The 12,670-nt window shown below is 39.7% G+C and overlaps 1 pseudogene across 1 annotated transcript; it reads left to right on the forward strand.

The window, feature by feature from the left end:
- The first annotated feature begins 7,396 nt into the window (after positions 1 to 7,396).
- Positions 7,397 to 8,583, forward strand: LOC101013231 (annotated as a pseudogene). Its single transcript, XR_650085.4, has one exon. The product of XR_650085.4 is annotated as a mortality factor 4-like protein 1 pseudogene (transcript).
- The last annotated feature ends 4,087 nt before the right edge of the window (positions 8,584 to 12,670 follow it).

A 12,670-nucleotide genomic window follows, 5' to 3' on the forward strand; every position in this document is an offset into this window, starting at 1 on the left:
CTGGGCATGGTGGTGCGTGCCTGTAATCCCAGCTACTCGGGAAGCTGAGGCAGGAGAATTGCTGAACTTGGAAGGTGGAGGTTGCAGTGAGCCAAGATCACACCACTGCACTCCAGTCTGGGGGATAAAGCGAGACTCTATCTCAAAAAAAAAAAAAAAAAAAAAAAAAAAAGCCCATTAAAGAATCTGCAGCAACACAATAGAGAAAAAACAAACAAGCAAACAAAAAAAAAAAACAGAAAACAGAGTACCCACACAGAAAGGATTGCTTGTGAGACTGGCAGAACAGAGATGCCAGAAAATGGTTAGAAACAAAGAAGAAAGGCAGAGGCTACTGGCATCAACCATATGGTAGAAGCCATCCTGTCCCCAACAACCTGCTTCTCGGGGTATAACAGCATCTTCTGCCCTGATGTTAACCACGGCCATTACCACTGGCAGTATGAAAGAGGGAGAAACTCTTGGGTTTTCCCTGCCCAAGAAACAAATGCTGTTGTGTGCCTTCAAGGCTACAGCCACCATCCCCCCTCTTGGGTGTGACCCTGACACATAAGCCTCAGCTGCCTCATAAGTGACTACACTCCAGACACCAGGCTCTGTGGCTGCACCTCACTCACCCGTGTGTCAGACACCAGAGACATAGCCATAGAACAAGCTTACACCCCAGAGCCCAGAATCAAGGTCTCTCTGCACATGTACGTGCCCATCCTCCAGGTACCAGCTCAGCTGCCATAGAGAACTAGGCCCTGCCCTGACCCCGGAGCCACTGTAACTCTGACCATGTCTGTGCTCCTATTCTTGGCTGACACTTCACAAGCGCTCACATCTCATATATTGTTACCAGTGCAGCAGCAGGGGTGCCTTCTCCCAGGCACCAGCAGGCCCCAGAGCCATAGTTCCTCCACACATGCCCAAGCTTCAGATCTCAGCTCTATGGCTACTCCAGGGTACCATTCATCAATACTGATGCCGCTGCCAATGCAAATCGGCCCACAAGCTGGACCCAGTACCAAAAGGGAACTCCTCTCCACAACTTCCCCAGTTGGAGAAAAAGAAGTTGAGAGGATCTTAGCAGCTATTACCAGTGAAACCCCGACAATCTTCACCACCACTGCAGACATCCACACTGTTGGCCACTTGCAATCTTCAGCAACATCAACACCTGAGCTTACAGAGCTGCACAGAGACCACACAACAGTGGCACCCTCGCTGGTGTCAGAACTGCTACACAGCATCCAGGAAGTGCCTTCACACTTCCAAGTAGAAGAAGATCTTTCCACATTGAAACTAGCCCATAAAGTCTGAAAGGGATTGACCTTAACAAATGTGCAGAATTCAACATAAGGCAGCAAGAAACATGAAAAGCCAAGAATACATATCACCATATATTAGTCCATTTGCATTGCTATAAAGGAATACATGAGGCTGGGTAGCTTATATACAAAAAGGCTTATTTTGGCTTATGGTTCTTCAGACTGTACAAGAAGCATGGCACCAGCACCTGTTTCTGATGAGGCCTCAGGAGGCTATTACTCATGGCAGAAAGCAAAGGGGGAGCAGATATATTACTTGGCAATAGGGGGAGTAAGAGAAAGATGGAGGTCTCATACTCTTTTAAACAACCAGGTCTCATATAAACTAATAGAGCAAGAACCCGCTCATTATCATAGGGTGGGCACCAAGTCATTCATGAGGGATCTGCCCCAATGGTGTAAAACCTCTCCCAAAGCCCCACCTCCAACATGATGAATTACATTTCAAAATAAGATTTGGAGGGGACAAATATCCAAAATATATTATTCCTCTCTGGTCCCCTAAATCTCATCATGTCTTGCTCCTATTGCAGAATACAATCCGTTTCCAGTAGTCTCCCAAAGTCTTAACTTGTTCTAAACATCAACTCAAAAGTCTCATCTCAGAGTCAAGGCAAATTCCTTAGAGTTATGAGGCTGTGTGATCAAAACTAAGTTATTTACTTCCAAGATACAATGATAGTACAAGCACTGGGTAAACATTCCCTTTCCAAAAGGGAGAAATCTTCCAAAAGAAAGCGACAACAGGTACCATGCAAGTCCAAAACCCAACAAGGCAGACAATAAACCTTAAAGCTCCAAAATAATCTCTCTTGACTCCATGTTCCACATCCTGAGCACATTGGTGCAAGGGGTAGGCCCTCCAAGCCCCGGACAGCTCCATCACCATGGCTTTGTTGGGTGCAGGTCACGTGGCTCTGCTTTCATGGGTTGGAGTAGAATGTCTGCAGCTTTTCCAGGCTGAAAGTGCATACTGCTGGTGGCTTTACCATTCTGGGGGTCTGGAGGGTGTTAGCCCAGTTTGCACAGTTCTACTAGGTAGTCCCCTAGTGGAGACTCTGTATGGGGGCTCCAATCCCACATTTCTCCTCATCATTGCCTTAGTAGAGGCTCTCCGTAGGGGCTCTGCCCTTGTGACAGGTTTCTACCTGGGAACCCAGGATTCCCCATACATCTTCTGAAATATAGGTGGAAGCTGCCAAGTCTCCATAACTCTTGCATTATGCACACCTGCAGATCTAATACCATGTGGAAGCCCCAAGGCTTATGACTTGCACTCTTTGGAGTGGCAAGCTGTATCTGGGGCTGTTTGAGCCAAGGCTGGAGCCTGTGCTGCAAGTATGCCGGGAGCAGCATTGCAAGGTAAGACAGCCCAGGGCAATTGTGCCCTGGGCCTGACCCCTAAAACCCATCTGTCCTTTTAGGCCTCTGGGCTTGTGATGGGAGGGGTGGCCTGGGAGATTTCTGAAATGCCTTTTCCCCATTTTACTGAATATTAGCACTTGACTCCTTTTTAGTCATGCTAATCTCTCTAGAAGAGTTTGTTTCCCAGCCTGCATGGATCCTTCTCCTTTGGATTCCTCCCCTGAAGATGCTCTTTCCTTCTCTACCACATGAGCAGGCTGAGGATTTTTGCTCCCATATCTGACTGTAGGTTGTTAGAAGTAGCCATGCCACTTCTGGAATGCTTTGCTGCTTAGAAACTTTTTCCGCCAGATATCCTAGGTCATCACTCTTAAGTTTAGCTGTCCATAAAGTCCTAGGACATGAATAAAATGCAGTTAAGTTATTTGCTAGGGAGTAACAAGGGTGAATTTACTCCAGCCCTCAGTAAGTTTCTCATTGCCATCTGAGACTTTGTCAGCCTAGCCTTTACAATCCATATTTCTATCTGCATTTTTGTCACAACCACTTAACCAGTCTCTAATAAGTTCCAAAGTTTCCCTTATCTTCCTGTCTTCTTCTGAGCCCTCCAAACTCCTTCAATCTCTGCCTGTTACCCAGTTCCAAAGCCACTTTCACATTTTCAGGTATCTTTATAGCAACACCTCACTACTCAGTACTAATGTTTCTGTATTAGTCCATTTTTCAATGTTATAAAGGAATGCCTGAGGCTAGGCAATTTATAAAGAAAAGAAGTTTATTTTGGTTTATGGTTCTGTAGACTGTACAAGAAGCATGACATCAGCAACTGCTTCTGGTGAGGCCTCAGGAAGCTATTACTCATGGTAGAAGGTAAAGGGGCATGTCACATGGTGAAAGGAAGCAAGAGATTGTGGGGAGGTCCCAGACTCTTTAACAACCAGATATCACATGAATTAATAGAGCAAGAACTTACTTATTACTGTGGGAAGGCCACCAAGCCATTCATGAGTGATCTCTCTTTGTGATCCAAATACCTCTGGGCCCCACCTTGAAAATTGGAGATTACATTTAAACATAAGATTTAGAGGAGACAAATATCCAAAGTATGCCACACCATAAAACAAACAAAAAACCAATAATCTCCCAGTAGCTGACCCAAAAGAAATGGAGATATATAAATTGCCTGATGAAGAATTCAAAATAATTGTTATAAAGAAGCTCAGAGAATTTCAATAAAAATACAGAAAAGCAATTCAATTAAATCAGAGAAACATAAATGAACAAAATAGATCAAAATCATATACAAAATAAACAGAGATTGAAATCATATGCAAAAATAAAAATTCTGGAACTGAAGAATTTGGTGAATGTAATGCGAAGTGCAACAGAGAGCATCAACAGCAGAATTAATAAAGCAAAAGAAGAATCTGTGAATTCAAAGACAGGTTATATGAAAGTATACAGTCAGAGAAGAAAAAAGAAAAAAAAACTTTAAAAATGAAGAAAGCTTAAAGAATGTATGAGGCAGCATCAGGAGAACAAATATTTAAATTATGGATGACCAAGAAGCAGAAGAGAAGAACAACAACAACAACAACAAAAACAACAGAAAGCTTATCTAAAAAAATAATAGCTTCCTGGGGCATAAGGGGCACCAAAGAATATAAATAAACAAATAAATAAAAGTTAGAAATTTCCCAAATCTGGGGAAAGATATAAATATTGAGGTATAGGGAGGTCAAAAGTCTCCAATCAAATTCAATCCAAATAAGACTGCACCAAGCCATATTATGATCAAACTGTCAAAAATCAAAGACAAAGAGAGGATCCTGAAAGCAGCAAGAAAAAAGAAGCATATCACGTACAAGAGGGCTCTAACAAGGCTGGCAGTGGATTTCTCAGAAGAAACCTTACAGGCCAGGAGAGAGTGGGATGATATAGTCAACATGCTGAAGGGAAAAAAATCCTGCAAAGCAATAATACTTTACCTGACAAAGCTGTCCTTTAGGAAATGACAAAGACTTCCCAGAAAAGAAATCTGAGTGAGTTTGTCACCACTGGACATACCTTACAAGAAATGCTAAAGGGAATTCTTTAACCTGAAAGAAAAGGATGCTAACAAGTAACATGAAAACATATAAAAGTATAAAATTCACTGGTAAAAGTAAGTACAGTCAAATTCACAATACCCTAATACTGAAATGGTAGTGTGCAAATCACTTATATCTTTAGTATGAAGGTTAAGGCTGGGCATAGAGGCTCACGCCTGTAATCCCAGCACTTTGGGAGGCCAAGGTGGGCAGATCACCTGAGGTCAGGAGTTTGAGACCAGCCTGGACAACCTGCTGAAACCCCATCTCTACTAAAAATACAAAAATTAGCCACGTGTAGTGGCACACGCTTGTATCCCAGCTACTCAGGAGGCTCAGGCAGGAATCACTTGAACCCAGGAGGTAGAGGTTGCAGTGAGCCAAGATCATGCCATTGCACTCCAGCCTGGGTGACAAGAGTGAAACTCTATCTCAAAAAAAAGCGGGGGGTGTTAAAAGACCAAACTATTAAAAAGAATAACAACTACAACGATTTGTTAAGGGATACACAATATAAAAAGATGTAAATTATTACACAAACATATAAAATGTAGTTGGAGGGGCACTGGAGTAAAAGCGTAGAGGTTTTTGTGATCAAGGTTAAGTTGTTATCAGCTTAAAATAGCCCATTGTAACTATTTGATGTTTTATGTAAGCCTATGGTAACCACAAAGCAAAAATCTATAGTAGATACACAAAAGATAAAAAGTAAAGAATCAAAGCATGCCACTAGAGAAAACCATCTAATCACAAAGGAAAACAGCAAGTGAGCAAGAAAGGAAGAAAGGATCTACAAAATAACCAGTAAACAATGAGCAAAATTACAGTAGTAAGTCCTTACCTATTAATAATTACCTTGAATGTAAATGGATTAAATTCTCTAATAAAAAGAGTGGCTGAATTGATTTAAAAAAAGGAAAAAAACAGACTCAACTACATGCTACCTACAAGAGACTCACTTTGCCTTTAAGAACACACATAAATTGAAAGTGGAGGGATGGAAAAAGATATTTCATACAAATGGAAACCGAAAGAGAGCAGAGATAGCTATATTTACATCAGATAAAATAGACTTTAATTCAGGAGAACATTGACTACATAAAAAAAGAGACTAAGTTAAAAACTATAAAAAGAGACAAAGGTCATTATATAATGATGAAGGAGCCAATTCATCAAGAAGATAAAATAATTACAAATATATATACCCTCAACCTCAGAGCATCTAAATATATAATGCAAATATTAATAGATCTGAAGAGAGAGATAGACTGCAATACAATAACAGTAAGGGAACTTAATACCTCCACTTTCAACAATGGACAGATCATCCAGACAGAAAGTCAATACAGAAATATTGAACTTGAGCTACACTTTAGACAAAATGGACCTAATAGACATATACGGAACATTCTACACAACATAAGCAGAATATATTCTCAGGAGCACAGAGAACCTTCTACAAGATAGATTATATGTTAGGCCACAAAACAAGTGTTAACAAATTTGTGAAAACTGAAATCACATCAGGTATCTTTTCCAATCACAATGGCATGAAATTAGAAATCAATAGGAGGAATTTTGAAAATTTGCAAGTATGTGGAAATTAAACAACATGCTCCTAAACAACTAGTGATTGAAGAAGAAATTACAAGGAAAATTTTAAAATATTTTGAAACAAATGAAAGTGGAAACACAACATGCCAAAACATATGAGATGTAGCAAAAGCAGTTCTAAGATGGAAGTTTATAGCAATAAATGCCTACATCAAAAAAGAAGGATCTTAAATAGACAACCTAACATCATACCTCCACAAACTAGAAAAAGAGAACAAATTAAGGTTCAAATTAGCACAAGAAAGGAAATAATAAAGATCAGAGCAGAAATAAATGAAATGTACTAGAAAAACAGTAGAAAAGATAAAAGAAACTAGGAGTTGATGTTTTGAAAAGAGCAAAATCAACAGAGCTTTAGTTAGACTAAAAAAAGAGAAGACCCAAATAAACAAAATCAGAAATGAAAGATGAAACATTACAACTGATACCACAGAATATAAAGGTTCATAAGAGCCTGCTATGAACAATGATGTGCCAACTAATTGTATAAACTAGAAGAAATGGATGAACTCCTAGATATATATAACCTACGAAGATCAAATCATGAAGAAATAGAAAATCTGAACAGAGCAATAACAAGTGAGAATATTGAATAAGTAATAAAAAGTCTCCCATCAAAGAAAAGCCTCACAACCCGACGCTTCACTGCTGAATTCTACCAAACATTTAAAGAACTAATACCAACCCTTCCCAAGTGCTCCAAAAACTTGCAGAGGAAGGAATACTTCCAAATTTATTGAATAAGGCCAGCATTACCCTGATACTAAAGTCAGACAAGGACACTGCAAGAAAAAAATATATTACAGAAATTCCAGGAGGGTGAGCGAGTGCTGTGCTTTCATGGGCCTCTTCTTTATGAAGCAAAGTGTGTAAAGGTTGCCATAAAGGACAGGCAAGTGAAATACTTTTTACATTACAGTGGTTGGAATAAAAATTGGGATAAGTGGGTTCCAGAGAGCAGAGTACTCAAATACGTGGACACCAATTTGCAGAAACAGTGAGAACTTCAAAAAGCCAGTCAGGAGCAGTATGCAGAGGGGAATATGAGAGGGGCTGCCCCAGGAAAGAAGACATCTGGTCTGCAACAGAAAAATGTTGAAGTGAAAACAAAAAAGAACAAACAGAAAACACCTGGAAATGGAGATGGTGGCAGTACCAGTGAGACCCCTCAGCCTCCTCAGAAGGAAAGGGCCCAGGTAGATCCTACTGTTGAAAATGAGGAAATATTCATGAACAGAGTTGAAGTTAAAGTAAAGATTCCTGAAGAGCTAAAACTATGGCTTGTTGATGACTGGGACTCAATTACCAGGCAAAAACACCTCTTTTATCTTCCTGCCAAGAAGAATGTGGATTCCATTCTTGAGGATTATGCAAATTACAAGAAATCTCGTGGAAACACAGATAATAAGGAGTATGCAGTTAATGAAGTTGTGGCAGGGATAAAAGAATACTTCAACGTAATGTTGGGCACCCAGCTACTCTACAAATTTGAGACACCACAGTATGCCGAAATTCTTGCAGATCATCCCGATGCACCCATGTCCCAGGTGTATGAAGCACTACATCTCCTCAGATTATTTGTACGAATTAGAGCAATGTTGGCCTATACACCTCTGGATGAGAAGAGCCTTGCTTTATTACTCAATTATCTTCACGATTTCCTAAAGTACCTGGCAAAGAATTCTGCAACTTTGCTTAGTGCCAGCGATTATGAAGTGGCTCCTCCTGAGTACCATCGGAAAGCTGTGTGAGAGGCACTCTCACTCACTCATGTTTGGATCTCCGTAAACACATTTTTGTTCTTAGTCTATCTCTTGTACAAATGATGGGCTTTGAAGATGTTAGTGTATAACAATTGATGTTTGTTTTCTGTTTGATTTTTAAACACAGAAAATAAAAGGGGCAATAGGTCCTTTTTTCTTTTCTTTTTTTTTTTTTCATTTCAAATTTGCTGCCAGTGTTTTCAATGATGGGCAACAGAGGGATATGCTGTAGAGTGTTTTATTACCTAGTTGACAAAGCTGCTTTTGAATGCTGGTGGTTCTATTCCTTTGACACTACGTACTTTTATAATACGTGTTAATGCTATATGACAAAATGCTCTGATTCCTAGTGCCAAAGGTTCAATTCAGTGTATATAACTGAACGCACTCATCCATTTGTGCTCCTTTTTTTTTTTTTTTTTTTTAATAGTGCTTAAAGTAAAGAGCCCATCCTTTGCAAGTCATCCATGTTGTTACTTAGGCATTTTATCTTTGCTCAAATTGTTGAAGAATGGTGGCTTGTTTCATGGTTTTTGTATTTGTGTCTAATGCACGTTTTAACATGATAGATGCAATGCCTTGTGTAGTTAGTTTTCTGGAAAAGTCAATCTTTTAGGAATTGTTTTTCAGATCTTCAATAAATTTTTTCTTTAAATTTCAAAAAAAATTATACATATATTACAGGCCAATATCCTTGATGAATATAGATGTAAAAATCCTCAACAAAATACTAGCAAACTGAATTCAACAGCACATTAAAAGGATCATTCATCATTATCAAATGATAATTTATCTCAGGGATACAAGGATGGTTCAATGTACACAAACCAATAAAAGTAACATATCACATTAACAGAATGAAGGACAAAAACCATATCATCATCTTAATAGATGCAGAAAAGGCATTTGACATAATTGAATATCCTTTCAAGGTAAAAACTCTTGACAAATTAGGCCTAGAAGGAATGTACCTCAATACAATGAAGGTCATATTTGACAAGTCCACAACTAATGTCATACTGAATGGTGAAAAGTTTAAGGCTTTTTCTCTAAGATCAGGAACAAGAGAAGGATGTTCACTCTCACTACTTCTAATCAGCACAGAACTGGAAATCCTAATCAGAGCGACAGGTAAAAGAAAGAAATAAAACGCATCCAAATGAAAAGGAAGAAGTTAAATTGTCTCTGTTTGTGGAAAATATGATCTTATATGTATAGAAAACTCCTAAAGATTCCATCCAAAAGCTGTTAGAACTGATAAATGAATTCAGTAAAATTGCAGGATACAAAAACCAACATACAAAAATCAGTAACGTTTCTATACACTAACAATGAGCTATGTGAAAAAGAAGTTTTAAAAACCCCATTCACAATAGCTACAAAAAGTAAAAAAAAAAAAAAAAAAAAAAAAAAAAACACTTAGGAATAAATGTAACCAGTGAGGTGAAAGATCTGAACACTGGAAACTACAAAATACCCATGACAGAAACTGAAGAAGACACAAACAAATGGAACAATCTCTCATGTTCATAGATTGAAGGAATTAAAATTATTAAAATGTTCATCCTACTCAAAGCAACCTACATATTCAACTCAATCCCTACCAAAATTTCAACAACACTTTCACATTAACAGAAAAAATAATCCTGAAATTCATATGGAACCACAAAAGATCTGAATAGCTAAAGCATTTTTGAACAAAACGGAAAAACAAAAACGAAGCTGTAGGCATCATAGCATCAGTAGGACAGTAACACCCAAGGTGTGGAGTCATCCCAGGATGGAGAAATGTTTCCAATACAAATGTAGGTCAACTTGAACTTGCCTCTGGCAAATGGGAGCCACAGTTGTAGCTCAAAGTGTCCAGTGCAATTCTATCACATCTTGCTCACTCACTAGCTTGGCAGAATCAACTATTCAGTGCATTTTGAGTAGCGGTTGCGAGTTGTGTTTTTCATGTGTGTTTTGTGCGGGTGTCAAGGGTAGTATGGGGGTTAGTATAGGCCCTTGCTACCCAGAGGTGATTTATAGACCATTAGCACCTGCCTCAACTCCAAGGATATGAATATGTTACAAATTCAGAATCTTGAGAATCGCCTCGACCCTACCAAATTAGAATCTGTATTTAAATAAAATCTCCATATGCACCTTAAAGTTGGAGAAGCTTTAAGTTTCTTAGAATTGTTAAGTTTAAAGAGAGAGAAGATAGCTATGTAGTGGGCAGAGTAGGATCAGTCCCTAATTTCTACTTGAAATATCCTTGTCTCAGATTCTCCATTAATTTAGAGATACCATTTCATCCCTTATGAGTAAAAGGCTACAACATCTTTTTACCCTCAAGTCACTTGATCAGCTGCCTTAATTATTTAAACTACGGCCCAGACATAGGAATAAAAAAACAAACAAACAAAAAACAGGCCAGGCGCGGTGGCTCATGCCTGTAATCCCAGAACTTTGGGAGGCCGAGGTGGGAGGATCACCTGAGGTCAGGAGTTCGACACCAGCCTGACCAACATGGAGAAACCCCATCTCTACTAAAAGTACAAAATTAGACAGGCATGGTGGTGCATGCCTCTAATCCCAGCTACTCGGGAGGCTGAGGCAGGAGAATCGCTTGAACCCAGGAGATGGAGGTTGCAGTGAGCCAAGATAGCGCACTGCTTTCCAGCCTGGGCAACAAGAGGGAAACTCTGTCTCAAAAAACAAACAAATGAAACACTCCAGGCATGGATGCCTTCAAAGCTACATATATATCACAGAATCTGTGTTTTACACATTAGCAAGATCTCAGACCTTTATGATTCCAGTAAACTTAGGGCTACGGATCCCTGACCACAAAGGATTGGAAGCAGCAAAGTAGGGCAAAGGGAAAGAAGTAAAATATGGAGTTGGGGTGAAGTTCACAATGAGAATTGATGGTAGAAAGAATAACTTTGACATTTTCATAGTTACTTAGATTTATAAATCTGTGCACACATCAAAACAATCACTCAGGTCTTAGAGAAATTGTACTCAACCCTGCCTGCGTGTTAGAATCACCTACTTTTCCCAAGCCTCAATCTCAGAGATTCTGATCTAATTGGTTTGGAGTGGGATCCAGGCACAGGTGTTTTATTAAAGCTTCCCAGGTGATTCTCAGTGGTTTAGGGTCAGTCATCATAGGGCCCAGAGGCCTAAACATCTGAGTAGCCTCTAAATAGGTTCTTTACAGCTTGCTATAATCATTGACAATCAAAGACCCCAGGACTGGTTAGGATGACCTTGCTTACAGGATTTTCTTTTAAGAGGAAAACACTCTATATATTAGAGGTGATTTTGACAGAAAATAAGATAGCCTGGAACTAAATGATACACAAACATCAGTATAAGTCCTGTGTCATAGTTGGAGAAATCTAGAGGGCACTGGTGTGTTGAATTAGACACCCCCTATCACTCCCTGTTGACCCTCCCTCCATGTAGCCCAACATTTACCATGCCCATGAATCACCTGGGGGTCTTGTTCCAATACAGATTCCGACTTAGTAGGTCTTGGGGGAGGCTCCAGATTCTATCATTTTTATGAGCTCCAGATGATGCTATTGCAGCTGGTCCAGGGACCACACTTTGAGTCAAGGTCATCCTGATGGCCTTGACTACCCCTCAACCCCTTCTTTGGAACTCAAACAAGAAGAATGGCTTCCATGAATTCCACTGGGGTCTTTGATCCAGAACCACTGTGCCTGAAACTGTAGGCTTTCCTGAACTAACATCGTGTATTTTGTCCATCTCTTTTCTTAACTATTCCCTCCTCCCACTAGGCAATGTTATGGGAGGATTGGGGCCCATTGAGTTAGAAACAGGCTTAAAGAGCAGGTAGTTTGGCCCATTCATTACAAAACTACGGCACTGAGGCCAAGTTGGCAAAGGAGTTGCCTGGTTCACAGGTGATCGTAGTAAAGGCGAAACTCGATCTAAATCAGGACATGAATGCATCCATTAAGGGTTCTGTCAAAATGATTGCTTCCTGTAGCTTTCTGTGTGAAACATAGGGAAATCAGACTAACAAAGACTCAGACAGGAACATAAAATTCTAAAGCTAGGCTTATGGCCTTTATAGCCCTTAGATGGGGCAGATAACATGCCACGGAGGCTCAGAGACAGCTCTGAGACTATGCAATAGCTACTGGTTCCCCTCTTGTGGAATGTTCACTTAAAAAAGCTCTATAAGTTGCCCAATGAACTCCACAGTCATCCTTAATTCATTTTCATTTATTGGAACCCTTTCTCAAATAATTTTCCAAATCCCACACAAGAATGATATATATTCCTGCTCAATAGTAAGAAGCCCTCATGCAAAACTGAAGAAATAAATTGTTCTTACAAAAGAAGGAAAAAGGAATTATATTCCCAGAACATTCTGCTTACCCAGACACACGGATCTGATTCTTGCTCCATTGTTTGTAGCATTCTCGGTCCTAGGGCCATTGATGTGGCTGGGTCAGTGGCCACACTGGCTCCTGGGTACCCCTTCCCTGGTCACAAAAGT

Source organism: Papio anubis, chromosome 7, assembly GCF_008728515.1.
Source record: "Papio anubis isolate 15944 chromosome 7, Panubis1.0, whole genome shotgun sequence".
NCBI lineage: Eukaryota > Metazoa > Chordata > Mammalia > Primates > Cercopithecidae > Papio > Papio anubis.